Source organism: Macaca fascicularis, chromosome 15 (genome assembly GCF_037993035.2).
Source record: "Macaca fascicularis isolate 582-1 chromosome 15, T2T-MFA8v1.1".
NCBI classification, from domain to species: domain Eukaryota; kingdom Metazoa; phylum Chordata; class Mammalia; order Primates; family Cercopithecidae; genus Macaca; species Macaca fascicularis.
In genome coordinates, this window is record NC_088389.1 from 50,649,551 (window position 1) to 50,672,991 (window position 23,441).

At 46.1% G+C, this 23,441-nt stretch overlaps 1 pseudogene; it reads left to right on the plus strand.

Moving 5' to 3' along the window:
* Positions 1 to 6,209: 6,209 nt before the first annotated feature.
* Positions 6,210 to 12,244, plus strand: LOC141408722 (non-histone chromosomal protein HMG-17 pseudogene; annotated as a pseudogene).
* Positions 12,245 to 23,441: the final 11,197 nt, after the last annotated feature.

The window sequence follows — 23,441 nt, forward strand, 5'->3', positions numbered from 1 at the left end:
GGCTGTTGGAGATTTTTCTTGTTTGCAGCTAAGTCCTTCTGAAGGGTGACTTTGGCCCCATCAGCAGCTTCAGGAGCCATGTAAAAGCCAGGAGCAATGCATCCCTGCATTCCCTGAAGCCAAGGGGCTGCTTTAGCTGGCTTCCTTCCCTCTTCCCCAAACAGAACCAAACTCCTATAGAAAATTCATAAATTCTTGGCAGGAAAGAAATCCTCCCATTGGAAGGAACAGATGTTGTACGAGTAACTTTTGCCGTTATACTGTTCCTAATATCATAGTTTTAAAGCGTGGGGGATGTTAACTTTTTTACAAATGTCAACATGTTCTGGGCAGTTTTTCCATCTCCATCTGTGGCATACACATCACCAATCCTTCTGCTGCCCCTTTTAAAAATTTTCCAGGGAGTAGTTAGAAATTGGAAATATATTAAAAAGTGAAAGCGGAAAATTCAATTCAACAAGTATGCTAATGTGTACCCTAATGCAGAAAGTAATATGCTGTTTCCCTCCCAGTTGTAAATCTCAGAAATATTCTTTCTCTTGTCGTCTTAGAACTTGGAATGGTGTACAGATTTCTAACAAAGTAATTATGACCAATTAACAATCAGAGACTATGGCTGTTACCAGAATTCCCTGAGTGAGTAATCTACTCATAAACCCCCCTTCTAAAGAAAGCCTCCGTCCTGCTTCAAATTCAAGGGGCTTCTAGGCCATTTGCACTTCGTTTACACCTCATTAAACTGCCCACATTATATGCCTGGGTCCAGGTGACTGTGGGAAAGGATCAAGGTCAGTGGATGCCATGTATCTAGCCTCCGAGTAAACTTAAAAAGGGTGACTGCACCTCTACTGGTGCTAGCTGGGGTCCCCTCCCCGGGGACAGCGATGCCCGCTTGAGGCGGCTTCTGCGAGGGCCAGAGCGCCCACTGGCTGTGGCCGGGCCCAGAACACGCCTGACAGCTTTTGGGTTCAAAGTCTGAACTGGGTGAGCGGTCTGGGTGGGATGGGGTGGAGTGGGGTGTGGAATCGCAGCGCAGAGGCAGAGGAAGGTGACAGCGGGGGCGGGGCGGGGAAGCATCGGAGCCAGATTTAAGGGCGCCCCCGGAACGTCTCGCAGTCTCCGTTCTCGAGCCAGGTTCCCCCCTTCCGCCAGGTCGGAGCCAAATGAGTCTCCAGATAGGTGTGGGGCCTAGTGTCGGAACCCGCACCCCAGAATAGCCTGTCCTTGAAGATCCGTGCTCAAGTGGAGTGCAAGTGGTAGCGCTTGCCGGGCGGGGCGCGGCTCGGGGGGCACCCACATCCAGAGCCAATCCCATCCCGCGCCCTTACCCGGTTCCCGTGGGCCCCGGTGCGGCTTCCCCCGCATCCTCGCTGGGAGGCCAGTCCGCTCTCCCCGGCGCGATCAGGGGCGCGAGCAACACAGGAGACCGTGGCCACCCCTCTGCGCTTGGAACTAGAGGCGCGCGCAGCGCCCGCGCGGTCTGCAGTGCCCCCCACCGGACGGCCCGGCACAGGACGGCTCCGGACAGGGCTACCCGCGCCGTGCAGCCTTTGCAGGCGGAAGCCGGCGCCCCTCCTCTTCCTCCCTATTGAAGCCACCAAAGTTGTGAAATTTAAAATCAAGTCAAGGAGGATACGCTGGCGCTGTCACTGCCTGGCTTCCAGCTCTCGGAGACTGTGGACTTCTAGGCCGCCCTTTGGCTAACGTGAAAATAGAACGGACAAGGTCATGTAACCATTAAGTGGGAGTGTGCAATAACGTGTCTGCTACGTGACAAATACTCGCTGAAAGATGGACATTGTTATGATTACTCGCTGGCTAGAACTTGGCTTCTCTGGAGTCTGCTCCTCTGTGGCAGATAGGGATGGTTTCTACCTTTCCTTTGAGGTGGAAAAGGAACCTGAGCACCCAACTGGGGTCCAGTCTTGCAGTGCCACTAACTCCATCTCTGGCTGTGGCTTCAGCTGTGTCCTTTTTGAATCTAAATATTCTCATTGCAAAATGGGAGTAATCATACTCCACCCATAGAGTTGCTACAAGATGAGAAATGCAGGGCTCCTGGTTTGGGGCAAACTCACTCCCATTGTCAGCCGGCCGGTCCCAGACCACCTGCATCTGTAGCGGGTCCCGGACCACCTGCATCTGTAGCACGTAGCAGGTGCAGTGCACAACATTTGACTCTACTCGTAGGCGGCGCCCTTTTCTTTTTAATTAAGTTTTGTAGAGAGAGGGTCTCACTTTATTGCCCAGGTCGGTCTCAAATTTCTGGCCTCTACCAATCCTCCCACTTCAGTTTCTGAAAGTGCTGGAATTACAGGAGTGAGCCACCATGCTCAGGGTCCTTGCTCAGGGTCCATGCTCAGGGTCCTTGCTCAGGGTCCATGCTCAGGGTCCTTTTTCCTGAAACACATTGCAGGCACTCAGTGCAAGCCTCGCCCACCCACAGCAGCTAGCCCATCCAGGATGCCTTTTGCAGCCCTGTCTGTGACTAGGAAGCCTGGGCTGAGGAAGGTTTTAACTGTTGGGATTCTTCTTCCTTCTCTCCCCTTGACACCCCTTCCACAAATGCCTGGGATCCTTTCTGGAAATTGGTGATGTTAGAAATAGAAACACACAGTCCTGAGACATAGTGTAATGGAATGCACAGTCAGAAGACCTGACTGTTAAGGGCAGCCCTGCTAGTTAGTTCCTGGCTAGCTTTCTCCTGCAATCTCTCTGAACTCCAGTAACCTTGTCTTTCTTTCTTTCTTTTCTTTTCTTTTCTTTTTTTTTTTTTTTTTTTTGAGACAGAGTCTCACTCTGTCACCCAGTCTGGAGGGCAGTTGCACGATCCTGGCTCGCTGCAACCTCTGCCTCCTGGGTTCAAGTGATTCTCCTACCTCAGCCTTCTGAGTAGCTGGGACTACAGGCACCCGCCACTATGCCTGGCTAATTTTTGTATTTTAGTTGAGACGAGGTTTCGCCGTGTTGGCAGACTGGTCTCAAACTCCTGACCTCAGGTGGTCCGCTTGCTTCAGCCTGCCAAAGTGCTGGGATTACAGGCGTGAGCCACTGTGCCCAGTCTGGTCACCTTATCTTTTTACTTTCTTTCTTTTTTGTTTTTATTTTTTGGAGATGGATCTCACTCTGTCATCCAGGCTGGAGTGCAGTGGTGCAATCTTGGCTCACTGCAACCTCCCGCTTCCGGGTTCAAGCAATTCTTGTGCCTCAGCCCACCGAGTACCTGGGATTACAGGTGCCCACTACTATGCCCAGCTGATTTTTTTTTGAATTTCTTTTTTTTTTTTTTTTTTTTGGAGACGGAGTCTCGCTCTGTCGCCCAGGCTGGAGTGCAGTGGCCGGATCTCAGCTCACTGCAAGCTCCGCCTCCCGGGTTTACGCCATTCTCCTGCCTCAGCCTCCCGAGTAGCTGGGACTACAGGCGCCCGCCACCTCGCCCGGCTAGTTTTTTGTATTTTTTAGTAGAGACGGGGTTTCACTGTGTTAGCCAGGATGGTCTCGATCTCCTGACCTCGTGATCCGCCCGTCTCGGCCTCCCAAAGTGCTGGGATTACAGGCGTGAGCCACCGCGCCCGGCCGATTTTTTTGAATTTCTAGTGGAGACGGGATTTCACCATGTTGGCCAAGTTGGTCTCGAACTCCTGACCTCAGGTGATCTGCTCTCCTCGGCCTCCCAAAGTGCTGGGATTACAGGTGTGAGCCACTGCTCCTGGCTGTAATACAATACTTTATGCCAGCAATCCAAATTTTGGGACTGTGTGATAAGGCACCAGCAACTTTGAGGTCCCATCCCGGTAACTTCTCAAGCTCTCCAATATGATGAACTTTAAGTGAGAAAAAAAAATTTACAGAAAACCAGTGTTCAATATTTACATGGCCTCACCAGTCACGGTGCACTTCTGCGTACATTATATCCATTTAATTGTCAGTTAGCCCATTTTCCAGATGAACCTCAAAGAGGGAGGGTGACTTTGGACACAGTGTTTATCTCCACAACACAGAGTCACCTCTCAATTCAGCCTTATCTCTATGCTGTTAGACAAAGATGCTGGGTCAGGTGCAGTGGCTTATGCCTGTAATCCCAGCACTTTGAGAGGCTGAAGCATAAGGATCGCTTGAGCCCAGGGGTTCATGACCAGTCTGGGCAACATAGCAAGACCCCATCTCTATTTATTTATTTTTAAATTTTAATTTTATTATTTATTTGTTTTGAGACAGAGTCACACTCTGTCGCCCAGGCTGGAGTGCAGTGGCTTGATCTCAGCTCACTGTCACCTCCACCTCCTGGGTTCAGGTAATTCTCCTGCCTCTGCCTCCTGAGTAGCTGGGACTATAGGCACATGCCACCATGCCCAGCGAATTTTTGCATTTTTAGTAGAGACGGGGTTTCACCATGTTGGCCAGGATAGTCTCGATCTCCTGAACTCGTGATCTACCCACCTCGGCCTCCCAAAGTGCTGGCATTATAGGCAAGAGCCACCAAGCTCGGCCTATTTATTTAAAAATAAAATAAAAAAAGATGCTGCTCTCCTAGGTATGACAAAGCAGGACTTTTCACCAGCCATCTGAGCAAGGGTTCTTTGAGACTCTTTGGAAATGATAGGACACAAACTTTATTAATACAGAACATTAAACAAATTAGAGAGTGTTTACATATTATGACAAGACATGCAGCAGGCTGTTACTTTACCAAAACTATTCATTATGGGGCTGTTTGTTTAAAGGTTGTCCTGGTGGCTTGGAGACAGTGCCTTTTGCTCTCTGACTCACAGGAAGCAAAAATAAGTCACTATCAGGTGGTGAGCATACTTAGAAGCCAAACTAAAAATGAGAGGGTTTATCATCCTCTGGTGTACAGCAGTCGGCTCCACTTTCAAACTGGTAAATGCCAGGCAGTTGAAAATTTAAGATTTTATTTGTGTGACACATGTTGTGTGTGTGTGTGTGTGTCTATTTTTTGTTTGTTTGTTTTGAGACGGAGTCTCGCTCTGTCGCGCAGGCTGGAGTGCAGTGGCATGATCTTGGCTCACTGCAACCTCTGCCTCCCAGGTTCAAACAATTCTCTGCCTCAGCCTCCTGAGTAGCTGGGATTATAGGTGTCCGCCACCACACCTGGCTAACTTTTTTTTTTTTTTTTTAGTAGAGACCGGATTTCACCATCTTGGCCAGGCTGGTCTTGAACTCCTGACCTCATGATTCACCCGCCTCGGCTGCCCAAAGTACTGGGATTGCAGGCTTGAGCCACCGTGCCCCGCCTGTGTGTGTTTTTTAAAAAACTATTTACCAAGCATTTGCTAATTACAGTATACTAATTTCTGTGCTTGGAAACACACAAAGGGATATGATAAAATCTCTGTCACCAAATGGTCCACAGTCTGATAGGAGAGAGACACCTATATAAATGTGTCTAGTAGTTGCCTCATTTGTAAAGTGGGAACAACCATAGGACCCCTTTGTGGGGAGCTTCTGAGGACAAGCCATGAAAAACATGGGTGAGAAACAGTTGTTGGAAGCATGAGCCAAAATAGGCTCTTACATAGATATGGCTTGCATTAGCCCCTTTTTCACATGAAGAAGCTGAGGCTCTGAGAGGGGAAAAGATTTGCTGATTCACTGCACAGCCAGCATTCAAATTTAGATCTGATCCTTCTCTTCTCACCACATTACATTCAACGTTTATGTTGCCCAGGCTGGTCTTGAACTCCTGAGCTCAAGCGATCCTCCCACCTCCCAAAGTGCTGAGATTACAGGCATGAGCCACCACGCCCAGCCCAATAAACAGTTTTATTTTTTGTTTTTTGCTTTATTAGCTTTATTGAGATACAATTGTATACATTTAGATTGTACATTTAATGTATACAACTTGGTGAGTTTAGATATACCCGTGATGCCGGGCGCGGTTGTTCAAGCCTGTAATTCTTGCACTTTGGGAGGCCGAGACGGGAGGATCACGAGGTCAGGAGATCGAGACCATCCTGGCTAACATAGTGAAACCCCGTCTCTACTAAAAAATACAAAAAACTAGCCAGGCGCGGTGGCGGGCGCCTGTAGTCCCAGCTACTTGGGAGGCTGAGGCAGGAGAATGGCGTAAACCCGGGAGGCGGAGCTTGCAGTGAGCTGAGATCTGGCCACTGCACTCCAGCCTGGGTGACAGAGCGAGACTCTGTGTCAAAAAAAAAAAAAAAAAAAAAAAAAGATATACCCATGATTTCATTACCACAATCAAAGTAATAAACATATCGATCTCTCAAAAAGTTTTCTTGTATCCCTTTCTGTGTGTGTAGTTTGTGGATTTAACATGAAATCTTAACATGAGATCTTAACAAATTTGTAAGTGCACAATACCATATTGTTAACTGCAGGTGCTATGTCATACAACAGTTCTCTAGAACTTATTCATCTTGCATAACAAAAATTTTACACACATTAAGCAACAATTCCCCATTTCTTTCTTCCCCCAGCCCCTTACAACCACCATTTTACTCTAAGTTTTTATGAGTTTGATTATTTTAGATACCTCATATAATTGAGATCATGTAAAATTTGTCTTTCTGTGGCTGGCTTATTTCACGTAGCATAAGTGAAATTAGCTCTTTATCAGATTTTCTGTTTTTTTTTTTTTTTTTCTCGTGCCTCAGCATTTCTACTTTTTTATGGTTTCTATCTTTTGGTTGATTCTTTTCATTTAGTTGTGTATTGCTGTCATGGTATTGTTTAGTGTTCTATCTATATTCTCTTGTAGCTTGCTGAGCTGCTTTAAGATGATTATTTTGGGCCAGGCGTGGTGGCTCACACTTGTAATCCCAGCACTTTCGGAGGCTGAGGAGGGTGGATCACTTGAGGTCAGGAGTTCAAGACCAGCCTGGCCAACATGGTGAAACCTGTCTCTACTAAAAATACAAAAATTAGCTGGATGTGGTGGTGTGTGCCTGTAATCCCAGCTACTTGGGAAGCTGAGGCAGGAGAATCGCTTGAACCCAGGAGGCAGAGGTTGCAGTGAGCTGAGATCATGTCACTGCACTCCAGCCTGGGTGACAAACCCAGACTCCATCTCAAAAAAAAGTTATTTTGAATATTTGTCGGACAATTCACAGATCTCCATTTCTTTAGGGTTGGTTATGGGAGATTTATATCATTCCTTTGGTGATGTGATATTTCCCTGATTCTTTGTGTTCCTTGTAGTTTTGCATTCCTGTTTGCACATTTGAAGAAGCAGCCACCTCTTTCAGTCTCTGTACATTAGGCAGGGAGAGACTTTTACCAATCAATCCAGTTAGAGATTCTGGGAATCTCTCAGATCTTTTGTGTGTGTGTGTGCCTACTTTACTCCTCTCTCTGTCTCCTGCTGGAGAAGTCTCAGGATTGTGTGCCTTCTCCTGATCCTGCAGTGCTCTGTCAGGTGCTGAGAGCTGTCCAATTTTTTTTTTTTCCTGGGGTTATGCACAGAGATGCTGGTTGTTGGGTGCAAGCTCTCCCTCCTGAAAGAGAAGTCTCAGGATTGTGTGCTTTCTTCCAGTCCCACAGAGCTGAGCTGGCTGCTGAGATCCGCACTGGCTGTAGATATCTGTGCTGGCTGCTAATATTCATATCAGCTGCTGAGACCCACAGGCCAGTTGCTGAGATTTGTGAGCTCGTTGTTGAGATTTACATGTAGGCTTCTGAGAGTCCCACTCCTTCTCTTTGTTCTTAGCTGCCCGAGACATTCTAACTATTCAGACTCTGGGTGAGAGAAGACAGAATTGGATCTTCAGCTCTATGGGGCATTGGCCCAGAGACTCTACTCTGCTAATTAGCAAGTAGTGCTTAAACCAGCAAGGTGGCTTTGAAGTTTGTTTAGATAACAGAGCTATTATGACTTTATTTACAACATGCATCCTGAAATCTCTTAATATGTAACGTCATAACTTATCACATATCATCTGCTTGCTTTGGTGACAGAATAAGAAAATGGCAGACTTGGGTCAAATCTCTGCTCAGTCACAGATTAGCCATGGGACCTTGTGGAACTCACTGAACCTTTTTTTTTTTTTTTTTTGATGAAGTCTTGCTCTGTTGCCCAGATTGGAGCACAGTGGCGCAAGCTCAGCTCCACCTCCCAGGTGCAAGCAATTCTCCCAACTCAGTCTGTAGAGTAGCTGGGATTACAGGTGCATGCCACTACGTCTGGCTATGTTTTTTTAGTAGAGATGGGGTTTCATCATGTTGGCCAGGCTGGTCTCGAACTCCTGACCTCAGGTGATCTGCCCTCCTCAGCCTCCCAAAGTGCTGGGATTACAGGCACGAGCCACCATGCCCAGCTTGAACCACTTTGAACCTTATGTTTACCCTTTTTTAAATGGGCAGTTGGAAGGACACAAGGAAGCAACAAATGGGAAGTGTCTCTGCACACTTACATGTTATGAATATGAGTTTTGATGTACATTTGAGAAGCCCTACTTGACCCTTTCCAGCTCCTTCCAAACACTGGCCTCCAAAGGTCCATGGTGCTTACTCCCACTCTTCATGGTGCTGTGGTTAAATAAATTTGAAACTGAAAGCCTAGACTCAAGTGGAGATAAAGCCAAGGTAAAGGGTGAGACTTTGGTTTAGGTTATTTAACCTAGCTAAGCCTCAGTTTCGTCATCTGTAAAATGAAAACAATAGGGCTTGTTAAAGGTAAGATTGTTAATAAGAATTAAATGGGATACTGCTTATAAGTGTTGAAAACAGTGTCTGCCTCATAGCAAGCATTTCATAAACACTAGCTGTTTTTTTTATCATTATTATTAACTAGGTCACCTTTCCAGGGTATTGGGAGAAGGAGTACAAGCTGAGGTACAGTTCCTAAGTAATGATGATAATGCCGTCTCTAAGAAGAGATTGTTGGAGTGAAGTTCCTAGGGCCTCTGATGCTTGATGATTTCCAGCTTTAGCTCATCTACTCACTGGCCCGTGATCTTAGAGTCTAAGGCAAGTCTCTTCCCCTGTTTATACCCTAGTTCCCCCATTCCTTCACCAGTCTTTTAAAAGACCTAGAATTGATCTAGGTCTGTAAGAGCACTAAGCATGCTCTTTGCTATAACTCGGGAGACCTCAAAAAAATTTGTCATTATTCTTCTGTTTCAATTCCTTGCCCTAAAAGTAGAGAAGAATACACATTAATCTCACTCCCCATGGCTGCAACTTGAAAGGTCCAAGGGGCCACATCTGGCACCTTGAGATGAGTTCCAGACAGTCAAAACCTAATATAAATTGACTGACAAATTTGGAATATGGATGGTACATAAGACAAAAGTCCCATATCAATTTAAATGTATGAAATGATAAGTGAAGTTGAATGAAGTTGGATATTCCTATCTTTTATAAATGCACACTGAAGTATTCAGGGGTGAAAGGCCATGATGCCTGTAACTTACCCTCAAACAGAGTACAATCTTAACAATAGGTGAATCTGGGTAAAGGATATATGTTGTGACTTACACTATTTGTGCTTTTGCAAGTTAAAAATTATTTCCAAATAAAAATTTAAAAATAAAAACCTAGGAGCAGTGTGAAGAATAAGAGGCGAGAACAACCCCCGGACAGACCAAAGCCCTGCACCTTTGCATCCCGTGCCCAGCACCCACGTCCCGCCACCATCGTCATCACCATGCCCAAGAGAAAGAGCGGAGGGGATGCTAAAGGTGATAAAGCCAAGGTTAAGGACGAACCACAGAGAAAATCCACGAGGTTGTCTGCTAAACCTGCTCCTCCAAAGCCAGAGCCCACGCCTAAAAAGGCCCTGCAAAGAAGGGAGAGAAGGTGCCCAAAGGATAAAGGGAAAAACTGATGCTGGCAAGGAGGGGAATAACCCTGCAGAAAATGGAGATGCCAAATTAGACCATGAACAGAAAACTGAAGGTGCTGGAGACGCCAAGTGTACTGTCTGCGTTTTTGATAACTTGTGTACTTCTACTGACTGTACAGTTTGAAATCCTTTTTTTTTTTTTGATACGGAGTCTTGCTCTGTTGCCCAGGCTGGAGTGCAGTGGCACGATCTTGACTCACTGCAACCTCCGCCTCCTGGGTTCAAGCCATTTTCCTTCCTCAGCCTCCCGAGTAGCTGGGACTACAGGCACCCACTACCACGCCTGGCTAATTTTTTTGTATTTTTAGTAGAGATGGGGTTTCACCATATTAGCCAGGATGGTCTTTGATCTCCTGACCTCATGATCCACCCACCTTGGCCTCCCAAAGTGCTGGGATTACAGGCATGAGCCACCATGTCCAGCCCTTTGAAATACTATTTTTAAATCAAGTTTTATAAAAATGCAGAATTTTGTTGTCCCTTTTTTTTTTCTTTTCTTTTTTTGAGATGGAGTCTCACTCTGCCGTCCGGCTGGAGTGCAATGGCGCAATCCCAGCTCACTGCAACCTCCGCCTCGCCGGTTCAAGTGATTTTCCTGCCTCAGCCTCCCAAGTAGCTGGGATTACAGGCGCCCGCCACCACGCCCAGCTAAGTTTTTTTGTGTTTTTAATAGAGACAGGGTTTTACCAGGTTACCCAGGCTGGTCTTGAACTCCTGACCTCAGGTGATCCACCTGCCTCGGCCTCCCAAAGTGCTGGGACTACAGGCGTGAGCCACCATACCCAGCCTCTTTTCTTTTCTTTCTTTCTTTTTTTTTTTTTAAAGCTATGTTTTGAGCACATGGAACACTTCATTGTTGTTTTGTGGGGACGGGGCATATGTCACTAATAGAATGTCTCTGAAGCTGGATTGATGTGGGGAAAACATGTTTCCCTTCTAGTTTTGAGAGACTTCCTCTTGGCTCCAAGGAGGAGGGACTCCCTGACTTTGACACACTTGGCCACCTTGGCACAAAACTTGTGGTATGAAAACACATATTCGTTTTTATGTCCTCTTCTCCCTTTCCATCTTTCAGCATAGAGTTAACTCCCTTAAGCCCAGACATCCGTTGGGACCTGAGCCCCAGTCATTGGTTACTAGTGTGTCAGGCAATCTGGACTTTCCAGTGATGCCACTGAGATGGCATCCCTCAAAAGAGCCGTGGTTCCACCTCTAGATTGTGGATCTTCAGATAAATTCTGCCATTTTCATTTCGCTTCCTGAAAGTCAGGGTTGACTTGTGAAAAGTGATTAAACGACATGCTAACTGTGAAATGTCAACCCTCACCCTAAACCTTCCCTGTTCAGAGCATCAGATGAAGACTTCATTGGGCTTTATAGGGGCTTCCCGATTTTTGGTAGTCCATTGAAAAAAGGAGTTTGAAGGTTGTTGTATACTGTTAACGATTGTCTACCCATGTCCTGTCTGAAATACCATGATTGTTTATAGAAAGTATCTGTAATAAAGCCGCATACAGTCTGAAAACTTAACAAAACAAAACAAAAAACAAATAAAAACCTAGTAAGGGACGAGGAACTCATGACTTTCTTGTTAATCCTTCCTCAACTAACATGAGCACTATAAAGCAAATAGATGAGGTTCTGGAGCAAAAGTTCCCAAGCAAATACTTCACTATAAAACACTGAGTTCTGAGGAGTATGCAAATCCTATTCAGGCCGCCAATCACTTGACAGGCTTTTATGCATATCTTTCATTTCAGCCACAAATAGTTACTAGATAAAGTTTAATTAACCTCTAGGGGCTCACACATTAAATAGCCTGCTCAAGGTTGCCCAGCCACTCTATGTCAGAGCCAGGCTTTGAGTCTAGAGACACCTGTCTCCAAACCCTGTGCTCTTTTCTCCCCCACCCCCAACCCTGTGCCAACGTGGGCCCTGCCCTGGGGGAATTTACAGTTTACAGGGGACAGTGCATACCTATATGAAAAGAGAGGCCAGGACTTGCATGTAAATCATATATGGGGTTGTAGAAGCAGCTGTAAAAATAATGGCATCATTACAGAAGATTAAAATGAAGTCAATTTCAGCCACAGAACAGGCTTTGTGTGCTTTCAGCATGGACTCCACAGACTGTATCTGCAGTTAAAAGGAAACCCCCAGGTGTTTTATTAACAATGTGTTTCAAAATCATATAAACATAAGGAAAGAAATATGCTGGCATTTATTACCACATTTACCTTATTATATTCTTTCTTTCCTTCCTTCCTTCCTTCCTTCCTTCCTTCTTTCCCTTTTTCTTTCTTTCTTTCTTTCTTTCTTTCTTTCCTTCCTTCCTTCTTTCTTTCTTTCTTCTTTCTTTCTTTCTTTTCTTTCTCTTTCCTCCTTTCCTCCTTCCTTCCTTCCTTCCTTCCTTTCCTTCCTCCCTCCCTCCCTCCCTCCCTCCTTTTTTCTTTCTTTCTTTCTTTCTTTCTTTCTTTCTTTCTTTCTTTCTTTCTTTCTTTCTTTCTTTCTTTCTTTCTTTCTTTCTTTCTTTCTTTCTTTCTTTCTTTCTTTCTTTCTTTCTTTCTTTCTTTCTTTCTTTCTTTCTTTCTTTCTTTCTTTCTTTCTTTCTTTCTTTCTTTCTTTCTTTCTTTCTTTCTTTCTTTCTTTCTTTCTTTCTTTCTTTCTTTCTTTCTTGACAGACTCTCACTCTGTTGCTAGGTAGGAGTGCAGTGGCACGATCTTGGCTCACTGCAACCTCCAACTCCCGGGTTCAAGTGATTCTCTTGCCTCAGCCTCCCGAGTAGCTGGGACTACAGGTGTGCGCCACCACACCTGGCTAATTTTTGTATTTTTGGTAGAGATGGGGTTTTACTATGTTGGCCAGGATGGTCTCCATCTCTTGACCTCATGATCCACCCACTTCAGCCTCCCAAAGTGCTGGAATTACAGGTGTGAGCCACTACGCCTGGCTGTTTTTACATCTTTTCTCCCTAAACATTGTTATATTGCCACATCTTATATGGTTTTGTCCCTTCCTAGGTTTCCTGCAACCTCACTGGGCATTTTCAGAATGATCTGTACAAGTGTTGACTGAATGATTGATTCCAAGTCCCCCTTCCTAGGAATTCAGACCTCGTCTTGACAAGTGATGAATGGGCCATCTTAATCTTGTTTGGATCAGAAAGGACCATACAACTGAGGTAAGAGGGGAGCTGGTTTCTTGAGTGTGACAGAGACAACATCCTGTCATTCAGGTCCCCTCACCAAAAGCTTTTTTTTTTTTTTTTTTTTGAGATGGAGTTTCACTCTGTTGTCCAGGATGGAGTACAGTGGCACCATCTCTGCTCACTGCCACCTGCACCTGCCAGATTCAAGCAATTCTCTTGCCTCAGCCTCCCAAGTAGCTGGGACTACAGGCATGTGCCACCATGCCCAGCTGATTTTTGTATTTTTAGTAGAGATGGGATTTCACCATGTTGACCAGGCTGCTCTCAAACTCCTGGCCTCAAGTGATCACTTGCCTCAGCCTCTCAAAGTGCTGGGATTTTAGGCGTGAGCCACCATGCCCAGGCACCAAAGCTTTTATTTTTTATTTATGTTTTTTTTTTTTTTTTTTTGAGACGGAGTCTCGCTCTGTCGCCCAGGCTGGAGTGCAGTGGCCGGATCTCAGCTCACTGCAAGCTCCGCCTCCCGGGTTCACGCCATTCTCCTGCCTCAGCCTCCCGAGTAGCTGGGACTACAGGCGCCTGCCACCTCGCCCGGCTATATTTATGTATTTTTTTGAGATGGAATTTTGCTCTTGTTGCCAGGCTAGAGCGCAGTGGTGCGATCTTGACTCACCGCAACTTCCGTCTCCCAGATTCAATTGATTCTCCTGCCTCAGTCTCCCAGGTAGCTGGGATTACAGGCGTGCATCACCACGCCTGGCTAATCTTGTATTTTTTGTAGAGACAGGGTTTCACCATGTTGCCCAGGCTGGTCTCGAACTCCTGAGCTCAGGTATCTGCCTGCCTTGGCCTCCTCTCATTGTATTTTGTGTACACCATACTACCTACAAGGTCTGGAACTGCCCATGACCTCCTCAGATGAGCAGTCTGAACCAAGAACAATTGTCTTTCTGAAACAGCGTTCATGTGGTGGTGACTGCAGCTCAGAGCAGCAATCTCCTTCCTATTCCTTGTTGCTTCCCAACCAGTGAAAACTGATAACACAACTTTGCCCAGTTATACGCCCATAATGTGTTTCTATCGTGTGCTCATATGTGCACTTGTATAAAGCCAGGTGTTCATGGGGCCAGACATATATTATATGCCCATGTTGGTGTTTATATACACACAATTGTATAATAGGTAGATTTTAAGCATATAGATACTGTGAAAGAAATGGCACGAACACAAGTAGAAACTGAAGTTTAAATGCTTTTCTCCAGCCCCACAGTGGGCCAGGCAAACCTCTTGAGGGACCACTGCTCCAAACTAGTGATGTACAGTGTAGCAGGCGGGATCAGCAGCACTCAGATTGCCCGAAGGCAATATTAAAAATGCACATTCATCACTACCTCCCTCGCCCCATCAGAATCTCTGCAGAGAGCCAGAAATTAGTATTTAAAAGATGCCCCCAGGTGATTCATAAACTTAGACATTTTAGTAGGTTTTCAAGACCTTAGGTCTAAACCTGGCTTATATATCCCTGGCCACTTATCTTCTCTGAGCCTCAGTGTGTGCATTTGTAAATGAAGATAACAAGACCCATTCTCAAGGGAGATGTATGTAAAAGTGTCTATCATGCACTATTTTTCAAACGTTAGAAAAATGTGGCCTATAGTAAGAAATGCATTTTATATCACCACTAGTATAAACATATATCTGTCCATGTATATGTAACTGCAATAAATTCTATAAAACAATACTCTCGGCCGGGCGCGGTGGCTCAAGCCTGTAATCCCAGCACTTTGGGAGGCCGAGGCGGGTGGATCACGAGGTCAGGAGATCGAGACCATCCTGGCTAACATGATGAAACCCCGTCTCTACTAAAAATACAAAAAACTAGCTGGGCGTGGTGGCGGGCGCCTGTAGTCCCAGCTACTCGGAGGCTGAGGCGGGAGAATGGCGTGAACCCGGGAGGTGGAGCTTGCAGTGAGCCGAGATGGCGCCACTGCACTCCAGCCTGGGCGACAGAGCAAGACTCCGTCTCAAAAAAAAAAAAAAAAAAAAAAAAAAAAAAACAAAAAAAACAATACTCTCAAGCTGTGGCTCATGCCTGTAGTCCCAACACTTTGGGAGGATGAGGCAGGTGGATCACGAGGTCAGGAGTTTGAGACCAGCCTGGTCAGCATGGTGAAACCCCGTCTCTACTAAACATACGAAAAATTACCTGGGTGTGGTGGCACATGCCTGTAATCCCAGCTACTTGGGAAACTGAGGCAGGAGAATTGCTTGAACCCAAGAGGCGGAGGTTGCAGTGAGCTGAGATCGCGTCACTGCATTCCAGCCTGGGCGACAGAGTGAAACTCCATATTGGAAACAAACACAAACAAAAAAACCAGAAACAATACTCTAAGCCTTTCTACGGGCAGTGCCCCCGAGAACTTCTGATTTATTCTATTCTGATTCATTTAAGGAAAACACGCTGCTAGGGATCCTGGGTGGCTTTTCTGAGTAACAGCTGGCCTTTATAAAGTTCTTGTGCATACGTGACTTCACTGTAGTTTGGATCTTCACAATACCCCAGTGAGGTGAGAGGTAAAAAGTGGAGGTGCAGAGGGGAAGGAGGGATCTATGGATCTGGGACTGGGATCTATTTTGTTTTTTTGAGACATAGTCTCACTGTTGCCCAGGCTGGAGTGTAGTGGTGCAACCTCTGCCTCCGGGGTTCAAGCAATTCTCCTGCCTCAGCCTCCTGAGCAGCTGTGATTACAGGCATGCACCACCATGCCAGGCTAATTTTTATATTTTTAGTAGAGATGTGGTTTCATCATGTTGGCCATGCTGGTCTCGAACTCCTGACCTCTAGTGATCTGTCTGCCTTGACCTCCCAAAATGCTGGTATGACAGGCATGAGCCACCGTGCCCAGCCGGGACTGGGGTCTTAACCTTGGCCCATATTGCTCTATGCTGTCCCCCAGTGTCATCCCAGCCACGCCTCCCAAACAGGAACAGGTCCCACTGGGCTTCTTGGAGACTGAGTGCAGCTGTGGCCATTTTCATTTTTGAGGGCTCTGTTTTTTTTTTTTTTAATGGAGGTAGTGCCAAAAGAGGATGAGAACTATTATATTTCACAAATTAATGCCCTGAACATACAAATACATCAACTGCAATGACTACACATGTACTCTCATTTGGAGATGATGTCTGAAGCCTAGGTTTAAGACCGTTCATGACGTGGGACCCTGTCTCAATAACCCTCTTGTGTCCCTCTCCCTTGATTGGTGAGGGGTCCTCATGGCCAAACTTGTTTCACATAAATTTAGCTGAATGGAGGTTGCAGGTGAATATGCTGGAGCGGGTTGCCTGGAAGGTGAGGATGGAAGCCACCCATCTATGATCCAAGGTAGCAAAGAAGATAAAGAAGGAGAATGAATGAGTATAAAAATGCTTTCCCGGCCGGGCGCGGTGGCTCACCTCTGTAATCCCAGCACTTTGGGAGGCCGAGGTGGGTGGATCAAGAGGTCAGGAGGTCAAGATCATCCAGGCTAACATGGTGAAACCCCAAACCCCGTCTCTACTAAAAAAATTAGCCGGGTGTGGTGGCACGTGCCTGTAGTCCCAGCTACTCCGGAGGCTGAGGCAGGAGAATCACTTGAACCTGGGAGGTGGAGGTTGCAGTGAGCCGAGATCGCGCCACTGCACTCCAGTCTGGGTGGAAAAAAAAAAAAATGCTTTCCCAAAGCGTAGCTCTGAAAGGCAGTTGAGAACCAGGGTTAGTAATAGCATGGGTTGCTTTAAGGAGTACTGAGACAAGACGAGAGAGATTGAGCATGTAAAAAATGATAAGATGGTCTATCTAATAGACAAGGCTGAATTTAAAGACACAGAAGGAATTAAAGTGTGGAAAGATGGGAAAACATGAAGACACAGACTATGAGAAATTATTGTCTTATATAGAAAGGCACTTTCTTTTTCTCTAGAATCAAATGTAATAGGTGAACTGCATCACTGAGCCACCAAATAATATGTTAGGGAAAATGTCTCCTTATAAGATTTTCGCAAGATCAATCTGCAGAGGACTTTAAGAAAAATAGAAAATGTATGGATCATGCCCTCCAGGTTTATCTATGTTGTTGCAAATGGCAGGCTCTCCTTTTAAAAGGTTGAATAATATTCCATTGTGTGTATATGTGTGTATATATGTGTGTGTATGTGTATATACATAATATACATATAAAAATATATAAATATACATATATATATATAATTTTTTTTTTTTTTTTTCCTGAGGTGGAGTTTCATTCTCGTTGCCCAGGCTGGAGTGCAATGGCGTGATCTGGGCTCACTGCAACCTCCCCATCCGGGGTTCAAGCGATTCTACTGCCTCAGCCTCCCAAGTAACAGGGATTATAGGCATGTGCCACCACCCACCATGCTCCCCACACCCCAGGCTAATTTTTGTATTTTTAGTAGACACGGGATTTCACCATGTTGGTCAGGCTGGTCTCAAACTGCTGACCTCAAGTGATCTACCCGCCTTGGCCTCTCAAAGTGCTGGGATTACAGGCGTGAGCCACCGCCACTGCACCCAGCGGATCACAATTTCTTTATTCATTCATCCATCACTGGACACATAGGTTGTTTCTATATCTTGGCTATTGTGAATAATGTTGCAATGAACATGGGAGTGCAGATATCTCTATGAGGTGCTGATTTGATTCCCTTTGGTATATATCCAACAGAGGGATTGCTACACAGGTAAACCTGGAGGACATTATGCTAAGTGAAACAAGCCGGGCTACATAAAGAAAAAGACTGCGTGATCTCACGTATAAGTAAATCTTTTATTTATTTATTTATTTTTTGAGACGGAGTCTCGCTCTGTCGCCCAGGCTGGAGTGCAGTGGCGCGATCTCGGCTCACTGCAAGCTCCGCCTCCCGGGTTCATGCCATTCTCCTGCCTCAGCCTCCCGAGTAGCTGGGACTACAGGCGCCCACAACCGCGCCCGGCTAATTTTTTTTTTTTTTTTTTTTTTGAGACGGAGTCTCGCTCTGTCGCCCAGGCTGGAGTGCAGTGGCGCGATCTCGGCTCACTGCAAGCTCCGCCTCCCGGGTTCACGCCATTCTCCTGCCTCAGCCTCCCGAGGAGCTGGGACTACAGGCGCCCACAACCGCGCCCGGCTAATTTTTTGTATTTTTAGTAGAGACGGGGTTTCACCGTGGTCTCGATCTCCTGACCTTGTGATCCGCCCGCCTCGGCCTCCCAAAGTGCTGGGATTACAGGCGTGAGCCACCGCGCCCGGCCATAAGTAAATCTTTTAAAAAGTCAAATACATGCCGGCCAGGCGTGGTGGCGCATGCTTGTAATCCCAGCTACTTGGGAGGCTGAGGCAGGAGAATCGCTTGAACCGGGGAGGCAGAGGTTGCAGTGAGCCGAGATCGCGCCATTGCACTCCAGCCTGGGTAATAAGAGTGAAACTCTATCAAAAAAAAAAAAAAAAAAAAAAGTCAAATGCAGGCCGGGCTAGGTGGCTCACACCCGTAATCCCAGCACTTTGGGAGGCCGAGGCGGGTAGATCACTTGAGGTCAGAAGTTCGAGACCAGCCTGGCCAACATGATGAAAACCCATCTCTACTAAAAATACAAACATTAACTAGGCATGATGGTGCGTGCCTTGACGGAGTGAGACTCCATCTCAAAAAAAAAAAAAAGAAAAAAAAAGAAAAAAGTCAAATACATAAAAATGGAGTAGAACATGGTGGTTACCAGGAGCAGGGAGGGGAAGAAAAGGGGAGAAGCGGGTCAAATGGTACAAACTTGCAGTTGTGTAGTAAGTCTAGAGCACTAATATGCCTCATGAGGACGATAGTTAATAATATTGTATTGTAGGCTGAATGTGGTGGCTCATTCTTGTAATCTCAGTACTTTGGGAGGCTGAGGTGGGCGGATCACTTGAGGTAAGGAGTTTGAGACCAGCCTAGTCAACATGGCGAAACCCCATCTCTACTAAAAATACTAAAACTTAGCTGGGCGTGGTGGCATGTGCCTGTAATTCCAGCTACTCAGGAGGCTAAGATAGGAGAATTGCTTGAACCTGGGAGGTGGAGGTTGCAGTGAGCTGAGATTGCGCCACCGCACTCCAGCCTGGGCAAAGGTGCGAGGTTCCATTTCAAAATAAATAAATAAACAAATAAAACTGTATTATATATTGAAAATTTGCTAAAAAGTAAATTTTAGGTGTTCCTACCACATGCACATGCACACCACACACACACACACACACTCACAAAGATAACTATGAAAGAGGATAGATAGGGCTGAGCATGGTGGCTCACGCCTGTAATCTCAGCACTTTGGGACACCGAGGTGGGCAGATCACGAGGTCAAGAGATCGAGACCATCCTGGCCAACACGGTGAAACCCCGTTTCTACTAAAAATATAAAAATTAGCTGGGTGTGGTGGCACGCACCTGTAGTCCCATCTACTGGGAGGCTGAGGCAGGAGAATCGCTTGAACCCAGGAGGCATAGGTTGTGGTGAGCCAAGATCGTGCCACTGCACTCCAGCCTGGTGACAGAGCAAGACTCCGTCTCAAAAAAAAAAAAAAAGAAAGATGATGGATAGGATATTTTCTTGACAGTAGTAATTAGTTCACTATTTATATGTATATCATATATATCATCATATTATATACTTTATATCTTTTTACATTTTTTTGAGACAGGGTCTCGCTCTGTCACCCAGGCTGGAGTACAGTGGCGCAATCTCAGCTCACTGCAGCTTCTCCCTCTTGGGCTCAGGTGATTCTCATACCTCAGCCTCACGAGTAGCTGGCATTACAGGCGTCCACCACCATGCCTGGGCTAATTTTTGTATTTTTAGTAGGTACAGGGTTTTGCCATGTAGGCCAGGCTGGTCTCGAACTCCTGGCCTCAGGTGATCCACCCACCTGAGCCTCCCAAAGTGCTAGGATTACAGGCATGATCCACCATGCCCAGCCTATGTAATATACTTTAAATATATGTTTTAAAAATCAAATCAATAGATTAAGTAGATTTAAGAGACATATCAAAGTTCTTTTAAAAAGAAAAATTATTATCATGTTTAGAGATGCCTAACTGGATGGTGGATGCAAGAAAGTGAGTGTTGTAGAAGTGAGAACCTAGTTGGGCATGGTGGCATGTGCCTGCGGTCCCAGCTGCATGGGAGGCTGAGGCAGGAGGATTGCTTGAGCCCAGGAGGTTGAGGCTACAGTGAGTCGTGATTGTACTACCACACTCCAGCCTAGGTTAGAGGGTGAGACCCTGTCTCAAAACATAAAATAAAATGACAAAATAAATAAAAGTGAGAACCGTAGTTACTTTTGGAGTAGGATTGGAGCCATGATTGGGATGGGGTTGGTAGATGGTTATTGGGATGACTAGCAAATTCCTTCTCTCCCTCCTTCCCTCCCTCTCTTCCTTCTCTCCCTCCCTCCCTCCCTCCCTCCCTCCCTCCCTTTCTAAATTAGAGACGGGTCTAGCTAACTTGCCCTTGCTGGTCTCAAACATGAGGCCTCAGGCGATCCTTCTGCCTCAACCTTTCAAAGCACTGGGATTACAGGCATACGCCGCTGTGCCTGGCCAAAGTTCTATTTCCTGATTGGAATGGTGGTTAAAAAGAGATGTGCCTCATAATAATTCACTAAGCTAGATTTGTGTGGTTTTGTTTCTCAGCTTTAGACAAGACTAAAAATATCAAAGGCAGCACCCTGCAATTTTATGTGCATTTGGCTTGGAGCTCTGACACCAACACAACAGCTAAGGAGGCAATGACTGTGGTACTTCAAACCCTAGCACATTGGCAGCTGTCTTCCCTCCTCACAATACCAGCAGGAAGGAGAATTTGTAGCCTGACATAAGAGAAATAACAAAGGACTTGGAATCAGGTAGTCCTGGGCTAAAGTCTGCTGTCTACACTTTTGACTGGTTGCCTTCTATTTAGTTGCTGTGCAGTGTTGTGCAAGTTGGCCAATCCCACAGAGCTTCAATTTCCTCATGTATCAAATAGGGATAATGAATTGCATGGATTAGATAAGTGTGTGCAATGTACACAGTAGATACTCAAGTGATACCAATACCATAATTGTTTTTATGAGTCAAAGAACAGGTTGACCAGGTTCTAGGACCTAGAAACTGTGTGTGAATCTGCTGCCATGTGGGCTCATTGTCCTGATTATTCCCATAGTTGCTCTAAACTCCAAACAAGGGTCTGTTCTCCTTCTGCTGGCTGCCTTTCCACGAAAGACAGGCCCAAGCAGGGAAGCAATGGGTCATGCTTTTGAGTGCTGGAAGCATGTGACCCTCTTTGAGATGTCTTTCCTTGCACATCAAATGATAGAATCAATAGTCAATGAGTGTTAGGGAATCAATGAGTCACACTTTCAGTGACAAAGGCAATGATAAAAACTTCTTTGTTGACTATTCCTTTCCCATCTGGGGTTCTGAAATTGTGTGGCACTGGTTCATCTGCTGGAAGCCTTCTGCTCTCCTAGCTCCAGCTTCAGCCAACACTGCCGACACCACCAGCACTCACTCTCCCTCTCCAAAGACAAGTCTGGGTGTCATCCTCCTCCTCCTCCAGGGGCATTTGGCAATGTCTGGAGACATTTTTGGGTGTCATAGCTTGGAGGATGCTACTGGCATCTAATCGGTAGAGATTAGGGATGCTGCTAAACACGCTACATCACACAAGACAGCTCTCCACAGCAAGGAATTGTCTGGCCTCAAATGTCAATAGGGCCAAGGTTGAGAAATCATGATCTAGAGGGAAGTGGACAAAGAGACTTGGAGCCCACAACCTCCAGGTCCTGCCCAGGTCCCTTGGTATGCGTCCAGTTCACAGACAGCATACTTGAGGCCACGGGAGGTCATATGACTTGCCCAAAGTCATGTAGGTGATGGTTTTCTGACTCAAAGACTTGTTCTAGATTAGAAATCTGCCTCCTCAAGACTTCCTGATAATTGAGGTCTAGACCTTCAACCTACAGCCTGAGTCACAGGAAAGAGGTCCTGGCTTTCTCTGGCCTTGTGAGCTGCTCACAGCATACCTTTCAGTGGCTGTCTCTCCACGACTCTGAGATGATCCAGCCTGAGTCAGGAATGCAAACCCTTCCAGGTTCAGGTCTGTTCAGTCCCGTCCTCACATCCCAGTTCCCTCTTGCTCTTTTTCTTTTTTTTTTTTCCTTGAGACGGAGTCTTGCTCTGTCTCCCAAGCAGGAGTGGTGCAGTGGCGCAATTTTGGCTCGCTGCAACCTCCGCCTCCCGAGTTCAAGGGATTCTCCTGCCTCAGTCTCCCTAGTAGCTGGGATTACAGGCGCCTGCCACCACACCCTGCTAATTTTTTTTTTTCATATTTTTAGTAGAGGCGGGGTTTCACCATGTTGGCCAAGCTGGTCTCAAATTCCTGACCTCAGGTGATGCGCCTGCCTCGGCCTCCCAAAGTGCTGGGATTACAGGCATGAGCCACCACTCCTGGCCACCCTCCTGCCCTTTCCCGCTGCTTTTTCAGTGGCCCCATCACCCCCACACTCTTACTCATCACTGTGCCTTTGTTTACAGATTCCCAAATGTGGTACCCATTCTACCTGGATATACCAGAGGATTTTGTGGGAATAAAAGGATGACTGTTTTTCACTTGAATAATTAGGTACATAGGTATGTATGTATTTATTTATTTTTGAGACAGAGTTTCACTCTTGTTGCCCAGGCTGGAGTGCAATGGTGCAATCTCGGCTCATTGCAACCTCCACCTCCTGGGTTCAAGCGATTCTCCTGCCTCAGCCTCCCGTGTAGCTGGGATTTCAGGTGCCTGCCACCACGCCTGGCTAATTTTGTATTTTTAGTAAAGATGGGGTTTCTCCATGTTGGTCAGGCTGGTGTCAAACTCCTGACCTCAGGTCATCTGCCTGCCTCAGCCTCCCAAAGTGCTGGGATTAGAGGAGTGAGCCACTGAGCCCAGCTAGGTGTTTATTTTAATGTATATTAGAAAAAAGCAGCAAGCAAACCCATGATATACTATGTCTTTTTTTTTTTTTTTTGAGATGAAGTTTTGCTCTTGTCATCCAGGCTGGAGTGCAATGACCTGATCTCGGCTAACAGCAACCTCTGCCTCCTGGGTTCAAGTGATTCTCCTGCCTCAGCCTCCTGAGTAGCTGGGATTACAGATGCCCACTACCACACCCGGCCTTAGTAGAGACAGGGTTTCACCATGTTGGTTAGGCTGGTCTTGAACTCCTGACCTCAGGTGATCCATCCACTTCGGCCTTCCAAAGTGTCGGGATTACAGGAGTGAGCCACCACGCCCGGCCTACTATGTCTTTTTTATATAATTATATTTAAATTTTAAATATAGTCCAATATGAATATTACATAAATATTGTACAGGTGGCAATCTTATGGAGTAAAAATCATGAAGGTGGATGCGTAGACATGAAGTTTATCTTCAC